Here is a 12,225-nt window from a genome sequence, read left to right on the forward strand (position 1 = left end):
CTGCCCTCTACCTAAGCCCCTCCTCGGGCAGCCATCTTCAGATTTTTACAGCACGTTCAAGTGTTGGGAGTCCTCGTGCTTTAGCTCTCGAGCTTTTACTGCGTGTCGCGTTTTTTCAAAGTGTTTACTCTTTATTTTTCGGTCAAATCGAGCCTCAAGCTCCACCGTTTCATCTTCTGATTAACAGGTACCCGTTTCGGAAATTTCTACGCCCCTCAAGGGCGATTTTTCATCGAATTTCACTTCTTGGAGGATTCCGGAAGATCTTTGAGGCCTACCCCGCGTGGACATGGCCCAGGACAAAGGGGACTCGACGCCAACTGGATCCAAGCTGTTTAGAATCTCCCCAGGATGTGGACTACAGAATGTCTTCAAGGAAGATGAGCACTCCCGGTGCCTCTTCTGCTTTCACACATGACAAGTCGCATGTGGAGGAGGACTGTGCGTTCTGCAAGAACATGTCCGTCCGGACCATGAAGGACCGTCATGATCGACTCGCTAACTGGATGGAGGCGAAGAGCCCAGCAGCAGGTGAGAAAAAGAAATCCGAGCAGTCTTCTAAGACCTTTGAGGGTGCTCTGGCGACAGGGGCCCAACAGAAGGCAAAGCACAGTGAGACCGGGAGCACCGTTGGTTTGGGCGCCTCGGCTGCCAGGCAGGGCGCGATGTCACCGATGCCGTCAACCACGAGTCAACGCTCCGGCTTGGTGAAAAGGAAGTCGGAGAACCCGGGTAAGCTTCGGGAGAAGCCCCGGCAAGTCCCGACCGAGAAAGCCAAGGGGGAGTGAGGTGGTGACCCTCCCCCCACGGTGAAGGCCTCAGACGCGCCTAAGGACATGAAGGCCCAGATTCACCCGGCTAAGGCCTCGATTGAGGGAGTTGTGGCGGCCCTGGCGAAGCCTGCAAAGGCGACCCCAGTGGAGACGACCTGCAGTCCAATAGTTTCCCTGCCACCCTGTAGGGAATCCTCTTTCCAGCCTATCGAAAATACCCCTGTGAAACCCCGGGATGAGAAAGAGGGGGGGCGAGGTAGTCCTAACGGACACAGATACCTCTTCTGAGGATGAGCTGTCTGTCATCAAGCCAACCCTGGACAAGAGGTTCGAGGAGAGGGCCCGCGGGAAGGATCCCGACGAGGCGGATGTGGAGAACGAGGGTGGAGCCGATGAAGAGTGGCAGATCGACGTGGAACCAGACACCACACCGCTGCCGGCTCGCCCGTCACAACCGAGATAAGGACGAGGCTACCCTTGCCTCCGGTGGACGATCGAGTGGCGCCAGGACCATCGGGGAGTCCTCTACCCAAGCGGTCGAGAGTCCATCCTCTCCCACCCTTCCATCCTTCACCTTCATCCCCTCCACCGAGGGATGAGACGGAGATGGCGACGACGGGGACGTACGACAGTGGTGACGACAGAACGGATCTCCCATCACCCCCTCCCTGGGCTTCCCCTCCCGACGAAATTGGCTCCTTTCACGACATGATCGGCAGGGCATCAGAGCTATTCCAGCTATGCCCCGAAGAGCAGAAGGAAGGGTTCCTCTATCAACGACGGGAGGCCAAGAAGAAGACCGTCCTCTCAGTCCTGTTACTGGAGGACATCTGGGACGAAGGACTGTCCGTTCTGAAGAACCCGTCCATGGCCCCTGTGAGGAGGGACCTGTACGAGAAGAAGTACCGGGTCCCAGACTCCACAGATTCGGTGGTCTCCGCGGCGGCCAAGAAGAAATCGGCAGGGGCGACGGCATCAACTTCCACTTCCCCACCGGAGGGCGAGGGGAAGTAGCTGGACGCCATGGGACGATGGGTCATCTCGTTTGCAGCGACGACCATCAAGGCAGCCAACACCCTCGCGATCGTGGCCCGCTATGACAGGGAGCTGTGGTTTAAGATCGCTCCCCTCCTGGACTTCCTCCTAGACGACAAGAGGGCAGAAGCCCTTGAAATCCTGCAGGAAGGCGAGGTGGCGTCGGACCACACCATCACAGTGGCCACGGACATCGCTGACACTGGTTTTTGCCAGATGGGCAACAGCGTTTGCCTTCGCCGGCGCGGTTGGCTCAGGGCCACCGACTTCCATCAGGACATGCACACCAGGGTGCTGGACATGCCCTTCAACGGGAACAACCTGTTCGGCAAGGCAGTGGACGAGTCACTGCAGGCCATCAAGGCGGACACTGAGACGGCCTGGGCCTTGGGCTCTCTCCATCAGCGACGGCCATCCTTTTGGACCTCCGGAGGCAAGTCTCAAGGTGCCTCCAAAGGATTCAGGGGCAGCTCCTCGTAATGCCAGGCAGCCCACTCTTCGTTGCAGGAAGCCCACAGAGGCCACAACAAGGCCGGAGGACACTGTCGTCATCAACAAGGGGCCCAAGGTGGCAAGGCCTCGGCGAAGCAAGACTTTGTCGGTGCTTGGAAGTCCATCTCCACCGACCATTGGGTGCTGGATGCCCTGGCCCACGGGCACACTCTGGAGCTCCAAAGGAAGTGTCCCCATTTTCCACCAGTGGCTAGGAAGGAAAACCACATTCCACAGCTGCTTCTGGAGGAACGAGCAATGCTGAAGAAGGGCCCGATAGAACTCGTCCCAAAGATGCTCCGGGGCTCCGGAGTATACTCGCGGTACTTCCTCATCTGAAAGAAGACCGGCGGCTGGCGGCCCATTCGAGACCACCGCCGCCTTAACAAATTAATAAAATCCCAGAATTTCTGGATGGACACCCTCCAACACGGGCTGGGACAACTGGAGGAAGGCGACTTCCTGTCGTCAATGGACTTGGAGAATGCCTACTTCCACATCCCCATACACAAAGTACATCAAACGTTTCTGCGCTTCGTGGCCCAAGGGCGGCCCTATCAGTTCAAGGCACTGCCCTTAGGTTTGAAGTCAGCACCAAGGGTTTTTACCAAGTGCATGGCACTGGTGGCGGCGTGGCTGTGCTTGCAGGGCATCCATATCTACCCCTGCCTGGACGATTGGCTCATCCGAGTGAAATCGAGAGAACTCGCCATCGAGACCGTCCACCTGCTCACAGAACTGGGGTTCTCGTTAAACTTTGCAAAGTCCTGCTTGGTGCCACTGCAGGACGCCCTATTCCTGGGAGCCAGACTCAATATAGTGGCACAGCTGGCATCACCGTCGGAGGAGAGAATAAAGGCCATCCTGGGCAAGGTACAACGGCTGTTGACCACGGAGGTTGCCAGGGTGAGGTCCATCAAGTCCCTGCTCGGCATGATGTCGTCATGCATCTACCTCATGCGACTGTGCAGGTTGCAGATGCGGCTGCTGTAGGAGTTCCTCGACGCCCGTTGGGTACAAGTGACGGGAAGCTTCGAAGACAAGATCGCCCTCAATGAGACTTTCCGGCAGGCGATCCGGTGGTTGGGCACCCGCGCGCATCTTACGGTGGACATGGACTTCCAGACCCCAGCGCATCAGGAAACTGTGACGACGGACGCTTCCCTGGAGGGATGGGGCGCGCACACCAGAGATCTTCATGCAAGAGGCCTTTGGATCCCGGAGGAGAGGTCTCTACACATCAACGTCCTGGAGCTCCGGGCAGTGTTCTGGGCCCTCCGGTCCTTCCTCCCATCCCTCAAGTGCAAAGTGGTACGGGTCTTCACCGACAACACCACCACAATGTTCTACATCTGGAAGCATGGGGGGTACCAGATCCCCAGCTCTATCCAAGGAAGCGCAGGACCTGTGGCGCTGGGCTGTCGCCCAGGGGATGTTCCTGGTACCCTTCCACCTGGCAGGAGTAAAGAACATTGTCGCCGACTCGCTCACCAGGGAGTTGCGCTTGCCACGAGTGGGAGCTCCAACAGGATCAAGTGGATCTACTATTCCGATGATGGGGCAATCCCCAGGTAGATCTGTTCGCGACGGCGACTAACACCAAGGGCCAGAGGTTAGCCAGCAGGTTTCCCCAACCGGGGAGCATGGCCGATGCATTCTCCTTCCCCTGGGACGGCCTGTTCCTCTATGCGTTCCCACCGTTGCTGTTGCTTCTGCGACTCATCAGTCAACTCAGACAGTCCCGGAGCAGGATGATCCTCATCGCACCGGCGTGGCCGAGGCAGATATGGTACACGGAACATCTGGACATGTCCCCACGTCCCCTCCAGTCAGGCTTCCGACGGATGCAGATCTTCTCGCCAGGTAAGGAGGCGCGATGCTGCACCACGACCCAGGGTTGCTGAACCTGCAGGCCTGGCTCCTGCAGTACTAGAGTCTGGAGGCTATGCTATCCCGGCGGACTGCAAGGGGGTACTTGCCAAGGCCAGGACTTCCTTGACTCTTAAGTGCTATGGACATAAATGGAAGAGGTTCTCTGTCTGGTGCCGTGCACAGAAGATCAACCCTCTACGGATTACGGCCTCTCAAGTGCTGCCGTACTAGCTGTCGCTGGCCAAGGCGGGGCTGGCACATGCATCCATCAAAATTCATCTGGCGGCTATCTCCCGCTACACCAGAACTCCGGGGGAGTCGCTACTGTGGTCGCACCGCCTGGTGAAGGAGTTCATGAAAGGACTGGTCCGCTCATTCCCGCCAGTGAAGGCTTCGGCCTCGGAGTGGGAGCTCAATGTGGTGCTGACCAGGCTCATGGGCCGTCCATTCGAGCCTTTGTATTCGGCGCCGCTGAAGTTCCTATCGTGGAAGACAGCGTTTCTTGTGGCCATCACCTGTAAACCTCCATACCTGACATTCCACGAGACGAGGGTAGTGCTGAGGACGCACCCCTCCCTCATGCCCAAGGTGCCGTCGGACTTCCATCTCAACGAGCCCTTGCTGTTACCTGTTTTCTTCCCGTCGCCTTCGTCGCCGGCTGAGAGGACTTTGCACTCGCTGGATGTAGCTAGAGCACTGAAGTTCTATGTGTACCGCACAAAGAGTTTTCGGAAGACATCACAGCTGTTTGTGAACTTTGGCGATGTGAACCAAAGGAAGGCCCTCTCCAAGGCTTCCATTTCCAGATGGCTCTCTGGCTGCATCATGCACTGTCACCGGTTGGCAAATTGACCATTGCCCAGCCGTCCAAGAGCCCATTCAACCAGAGCGATCGCTGCTACTACGACGTTCCTGTCTGGTGTGCCCTTGCTGGACTTCTGCAGGGCTGCTATGTGGAGGTCGACGCACACCTTCACAAGATTATACTGCATCGAACGGGATTCCAGGGAGGAGTCCAGAGTTGGCCAGGCAGTGCTGCGCAAACTGTTCACTTGAAGGTGAGCCTGGTGAGGAGGTAAGAGATGCTTAATGTTGAGTTGTTGAAATGCTTAATTTTGAGCCTTGCCACCACCCGTGGTTGTGCATGAGTGGACTGCTAGGTATTCTTGTATTCATGAGCATGTAAATCCATGCCAGACCCCATGCTGGAGAAGGAACAAGTTACTTATCTGTAACTGTTGTTCTCCAGCATGGGTCTGGCATGGATTCACATGCGAACCCTCCCTCCGACCCCTCTGCGGCTCTTCTCTTGGTCCTACTGTCATTTTATGTGCTACCAAATCTGAAGATGGCTGCCAGAAGAGGGGCTTAAGTAGAGAGCAGTCATTGGCTGGGGGGAAGTATGACCCAGAGACCAGTGATTGGTTATTAGTAGAAAGTCAGTTCAGAAACAAAACTGAAACTGATTTTTTCTTTTACCGAGGATTCCCAGCCTGACGACGGGGAATGAGCATGTGAATCCATGCCAGACCCATGCTGGAGAACAACAGTTACAGGTAAGTAACTTGTTCCTTACTCGGCCTCATGGCATCCTGCATTTTTCTGGTGCCAGAGGCCCGCCTGAGAATGAGGTCCCTTCAATGGGCGCTCAGGACGCAATGGTCCCAATTCTCAGGCAAGATGCCGGATCGCCTTCAGGTTCCGGTCAGGGTCTCACAGGCTCTTCTCTGGTGGGCCTGTGAGGAAAACCCCATGAAGGGAGAAGCTTTGTGGCAACCATGGCCGGAACTAACTGTAGTGACGGATGCTTCCCTCACAGGGTGGGGAGCTCACACCAACAATCTGACCATCAGCGGTCGTTGGTCTCCATCGGAGTCCAAACTTCACATCAATCTGTTGGAGCTGAGAGTGATCAGGGTAGCACTGAAGGCTTTTCTGCCATCTGTACGGGAGAAGAATGTCCTGATAATGACGGACAACATGGTGGCCATGCATTACCTGAACAAGAGAGGTGGTGTAGGGTCACTGCCACTTTGCAGAGAGGCAATGCAGCTCTGGTTCTAGACACTTCAAGAAGGAATCTCCCTAGCATCAGTTCATCTGGCCGGAGAGGAGAACACGGCAGCGGACGCTCTGAGCAGGCAGAGTACAATCTCCTATGAGTGGGAACTAGCTTAGGAAGTCCTTCATATGGTCTTTGCCCTTTGAGGAACCCCGCAAGTGGATCTGTTCGTGACCGGTGCCAACCGGAAGTGCGAGCAGTAATCCTCAAGGGAATTTCCTCCGAGAGGAGCTCTAGGGGACGCATTCATGGTGGATTGAGAATTCCTGCTACTGTATGTGTTTCCTCCAATCCCTGTCATTCCTCAAGTTCTCAGGTGGTTAAGCTGGTTTGGGTCTTGCATGATCCTAGTGGCTCTGGATTGGGCCAGGAGGTTGTGGTACCCAGATCTTCTGTAAATGTCCATCTGTCCTCCGTTGCGTCTTCCCCAAAGAGAGGATCTTCTCTCGCGATTGGAAGGTCGGGTTTTCTATCCAGAGGTCAGGACTCTCAACCTTCACGCATGGTTTCTGAAAGGTTGAGATACAAGGATTGGGACCTTGCGGATGACGTAATGGAGGTGTTGCTTTCAGCCAGGCGGCCGGCAATAAAGTCTCTGTACCATTGCCGTTGGAATAAGTTCTGCGACTGGTGTAGAGAAGAATGTTCATCCTTTTCAGTTTTCAACTCCAGATGTTCTATCCTTTTTGCTTTCTTTAGCCCACAAGGGTCTTCAGGTGGGGACCATTAAAGGTTACCTAGCAGCGCTCTCAATCTTTAAGCGCTCATCCGAGGAATGCTATTATTTTAAGATTCGTTTCGTTACTCAATTTCTAAAAGGGTTCACAAATGTGTTCTCGCCTTCACCATGTCCGGTTCCAGTTTGGGAACCTTAACTTGGTCTTGAAGTTTCTGATGGGTGCTCCATTTGTACCTTTGCACTCATGCCGTTGAGATTGTTTTTTTAATTTTTTTATTTTATTATTTTATTAACAACACTCCAAACATTACACACAATGAGGACATCCGTGTTTAAGCTTCACCACATTACGTTACAAATTAAGCGTTTCGGTCCTCCCTCCTCCCGCTCCTTTAACTCGAGCCCCTGCTTCCATGTCGTCGTCCTGCTTATCTTCAGGCATATCTACTTCCATTATCTCTTCCGTATCATTATCACTATGGTTGGCCTGGGAGGGTCCTACTATCGAGGCCACCAATTGTCTCCATGCTAACAGGGGTCCCATCTCTTCCTCCCCCCCCTCTGCTGACTGCTTCGTACCAGGCAGCCGTTTCTGCCTCTGCCCACTTCATGAGGTCCGGCCACCCCATCTCAATTCTAGGCCGTTGGGCTGCTTTCCAGCACATTGCAATTCTCCGTTTGACCAGGATGTAGGCCAGGTCTTTCATCTTACTGATGTGCTTCAGGTTGCGTGGTCTGGTAAAACCCCCAAGCATGCATGCCCAAGCTGACTCCACCTTCAGCGTAATCCCTTTTCCCAATAAGCGTATCTTCAGCTCTGTCCAAAACCTCCCCACCTCCGGGCAAGCCCAAAACATGTGTAGCATCCCAGCTTCCTCCTCCCCGCACCAAGGGCATTTCTGTACCACCGCGCCTCCAAACCTGGCGATTTTACTGGGTGTGGTGTATGCCCTATGATTGACATATAATTGAATCTGCTGAAGCCTCGCATTTCGGGACACTTTCTTATGAAACCTTTGGCTCTGTCCCATTGCCCATCCGAGATGGTTTTTCCCACCTCCTCTTCCCAGTCTCGCCTCAGTTGGAGCAGCTCCTTTCCCACATTAGTCCCCAGTAGCTCATATAGGCGAGATATTTCGTGCCCACACTCCGAGCTATCATACATCGTCTCGATGGGTGCGTCGGGTTGTTCCACAAGCACTGCCTCAGGCCACCTTTCTCGCACCCATTTAATAATTCTGGAATAAGTAATGTGTTGGCCTTTATGCACCACAGTGTCCTCCATTAGCCTCTGAAAGTCCAATACCACCCCCTCCTGCCATAAATCCCCAAGGGTATCCAGGCCCATCGGTTCCCTGTATCTGCGGACCCCTTTTATCATTTGGAGTCCTCCCCGCATAGCGCCACTAGCGGCACCTGCAGGGAGAATGGGATTGGGTTTCCCACAATTTGCCATGCTCTGCGCACATTTTCCAGCCAAGCACCAACAGTCTCACCATTCCTAGTACCTTTGGTTTAGGCAGCCACACTGTCTCTCTAGGGAAGAAGGGAGCAGGGTCCCTGTACAACAACCTGGCTTTGCCGTTTCTTCTTCAGACAACCACCTGGCTACATATTGCAGCTGTCCCGCCAAGTAGTATAACTTAAAATTCGGCATGTTTATACCCCCCCTGTCACACGAGTTTTGTAGTTTCCAGAGGGCCACCCTGTTCCTGGCATTGTGCCATATGAAACCCCTGCACAGGCTGTGGAGTTTGACAAAAAAGCGTTTGGGGATCACATACGGATGTTTACAAAAAAGTGTAACAATCTGGGCAGGACTACCATCTTAATCAGAGCCGCTCTACCCATCATGGCCAGGTGTAGTCTGGACCAGAATCCCATGCTATTCTTAATACCTTCAACTGCCTTGTCTGTATTGTGTTTGTGTTCCACTCCCGTCGTGTGGTATATATCGATTCCTAAGTATCGGAACGTTTCGGTTCGCCAGGGTATTGGCAAGACCGGTAGGCTCCTTGGTAGGGCGCATCTGTACCTCCCCAAGGGGAACATGCTAGATTTCTTGGGGTTCACTGCTATGCCCGAGAGGGTAGCGTAACGTTCCATCACCTCCAGGACATATTGTAGGTTTTCCTCTGGGAAGCGGAGATATAATAGTATATCATCGGCATACAATGATATGAGATGCGAACCTCCCGCAGTATGGATCCCTATCTCCCTGTATTGTTGTCTGAGGCAGACTGCCAATGGTTCCAACGCAAGGATATACAGCATGGGCGACCAGGGACAACCCTGTCTAGTGCCCCTGCTGAGTTGCCATTTATCTGAAATTGTAGCACCCATTTTAACCCTTGCAATTGGGGAACTATATAACATTTTGACCCATCTCAGATACCCCAGCCCCATCCCGTATTCTCTGAGTCGCTAGCAACCAAGGCCATCTCACTGAGTCGAAGGCCTTAATAGCATCCAGCGAGACAATTACCAGTTCTCCGGGGTCCTTCTCTGTTTGGTCGATAATGTGGTGAAGTCTCCTGTGATTGTCGGTTATGTTCCTGCCAGGGACGTAGCCTGTTTGGTCGGGGTGTATCAGTTTACCGATGACTCGCTTAAGCCTGTTTGCCAGTGCTGCTGTGAGGATTTTGCTGTCCTGATTAAGCATCGATAGGGGTCTGTATGACCCGCAGTCTGTCCCTGGCTGGCCTGATTTTAAGAGCAGGATGATCACCGCCTCCCATGGGGACTCTGGCAACCTACCGTGCTCAAACGCCTCATTAAGCATGGCCAGCAGAGGGGCAAGCAACTTTCTGTTTGTATGTTTTATAGAATTCGCTGGGGAGCCCGTCCGACCCCAGGGCTTTGCATGTGGGCAGGTGCTGAATCACTATCTCTAATTCTTCTAAGGTGATTGGGGCATCCAGGTCTACCCGCTCCTGATCGTCTAATTTGGGCAAGCCTATGTCTTCTAGTGTTTCCTGAATCTCTTGATCCATTTCTTCCCCTGCGTCCCCATAAAGACGTTTGTAGTATCTAAGGAACTCTTCGTTTACTCCCTCCTGGGTATCCCAGATCTGGCCCTCATCCCCCCTGATTTCCCTGATCACTGGTCGTGATGTTTTATTTTTATATAGCCAGGCCAGCAATCTGCCCGGCTTCTCTCCTCCCGCGTGTTTGCTCTCGACGTATTTCTTGTAGCTCAACTTGCATAATCTATCCTAGTGCTCACTGCTGGCTTGTTGTAGCAGCTTCATCCTTACCTCATCCGCCTGTGAGGTGCCCCCCTTACGCATTATGCCTTCCAGCTCCCTCTCCGTTTCTTGCAACTCCCGTTCTATGCCCCCTTGGAGCCCTCTGGATTTTGATATGGCTATGCCCCGCACTACTACTTTGAATGCCTCCCATAAGGTTCCCACCAATTGAACACTTCCCGTGTTAATGTCGAAATACTCAGTGATCGCCACCCTCAGGTCCTCCCGGAATCCCGAGTCCTGCAGAGCCTCAGCTCTGAGCTTCCACATCGGGATTCTCGCTCTAGGGGGCTGGTGTCGCCACTCCAGGACCAAGGGGGAATGGTCCGAGAACACTCTGGCCTTATACTCCGTGCCCGTCATTTCTCCTACCAACTCAGCAGCAGCAAACATATAATCCAGCCTCGTGTGCAGGTTATGTGGGGCCGCGTAATGCGAGTACTGCCTATCTGCTGGGTGTAGCTGCCTCCAGACATCTTCAAGTCCAAAATCTCTCAGCAGGGCCTGTAACGCCTTTGCGGCCGGAGTGGGTCTGTCTGGTTTACCATCTAATCTGTCCGTTTTAGGATTTAATGTACAGTTAAAGTCCCCTCCCCATAGGATAGCGCCACCCAATAGGGGGCTAATTTTGCCATATAGGGTCCTAAAGTAAGCCGCTGTATCTTGGTTAGGGGCGTATAAGTTTATAATGCTCACTTCCCTGTTTTCAAGCATCCCCCGCACCACTATCATTCTGCCTTCTGGGTCCATTGTAGTCTGAATCAGCTGAAATTGTACATGCGGTGCCACCAATGTGATGACTCCCCTCGTGTAAGTTGAGTATGTAGCTCCCGTGGTACTCCCTCTCCACTTTCTCTTGACCACCTCCAGCTTCTCCCTAGTAAGGTGGGTTTCCTGTAATAATGCTATGTCAAGCTTCATCCTTCTTAGGTACATCATTACTTTATTACGCTTCAAATAGCTGTTGAGGCCCCTCACGTTCCAGGTCACCACTCTAAGGCTACCCGACCCCATCTGTGGGATATCTCGCCTCCCATGCCCGGTTCTCCCTCCTGCCTGATTTGACACAAGATTTGGCTCGTTCCCCTCCCACTTCCAACAAAAACTCCCCAGCTAACCCCCCTCCCCTCCCCACACAACTGTCAACCACTGCACACAACCCCTTCCCACCCCCCTCCCCTATCCAACCCCAACAAGTGCCCAGCTCCATCCCTGGATCTCAGGCTCCCCCACGTTTGGACGTGCCTCAGGGTGCCGAGGACAGGAACCCGGCAGTGTGTCACCGGTCTACCGGTGACCCAACTAATCTATTCTCTGTGGGGGTATGAGGGCTAGTTCCGTTAGGCTCCTATGACATTAGCTAAGTTTCCCGTGCTCAATGATCATGCCCATGTGTGTAGCCCTAGTCACACACCTCCTACAGGCTATATCCCGTACTATATTCAAGTCCCAATGTCTTAGACTGCGACACCATGGGTGCCATAGTCGCATATTACTTATCTGCGCCATCTTCCTTATGGATGCCCGATTCTTTGGGGCAGCTCTGCGAGTCTAGCCATTCCATAGCGTCCTCCGGGGTTTCAAAAAACAATGTTCGGCTCTTGTGGAACACTTTCAGTTTTGCCGGGTAGATCAGCATGTATTTGTGACATGCTTCACGCAGCCTTCTTTTCACGGCCCCGAAGTTCATGCATCGGCGTTACACCTGCAAGATGTTATCGGGTATGCAGTTATGTTTGCTGATGCCCTTTGTATCATTAGTACTCAAGGATTTTCTCCCGATCACGATAGTTCAGGATCTTAGCTATTACCGGCCTGGGGGTTGGGGGGTCCCCGGTGGTGGCCTCCTCATCAGGGCTCTGTGCGCCCTTTCCACAGCGAACCCCTGGGTCAGCACTCCTCCAGTTATCTCCTGCATCAGCATTGATTCGATGTACTCTGTAGGGTTAACTCCTTCAGGCAATCCAACGATACGTATATTATTCCTTCGGTGCGTCCTTCCGCCTCCTCCGCCCTGCTTTCCAAGTTGCCCACACGTTGTACTAGAGCATGAAGTTCAGATTT

General features: G+C 53.5%; 1 protein-coding gene across 11 annotated transcripts in view; it reads left to right on the plus strand.

Moving 5' to 3' along the window:
* Nucleotides 1-12,225, plus strand: part of HLCS (holocarboxylase synthetase) — a 1,696,783-nt gene that overhangs the window by 597,140 nt on the left and 1,087,418 nt on the right. The window lies entirely within an intron of this gene.

The sequence above is a fragment of the Ambystoma mexicanum genome, chromosome 7p, assembly GCF_040938575.1.
Source record: "Ambystoma mexicanum isolate Mex_15411 chromosome 7p, UKY_AmexF1_1, whole genome shotgun sequence".
NCBI classification, from domain to species: Eukaryota; Metazoa; Chordata; class Amphibia; order Caudata; family Ambystomatidae; genus Ambystoma; species Ambystoma mexicanum.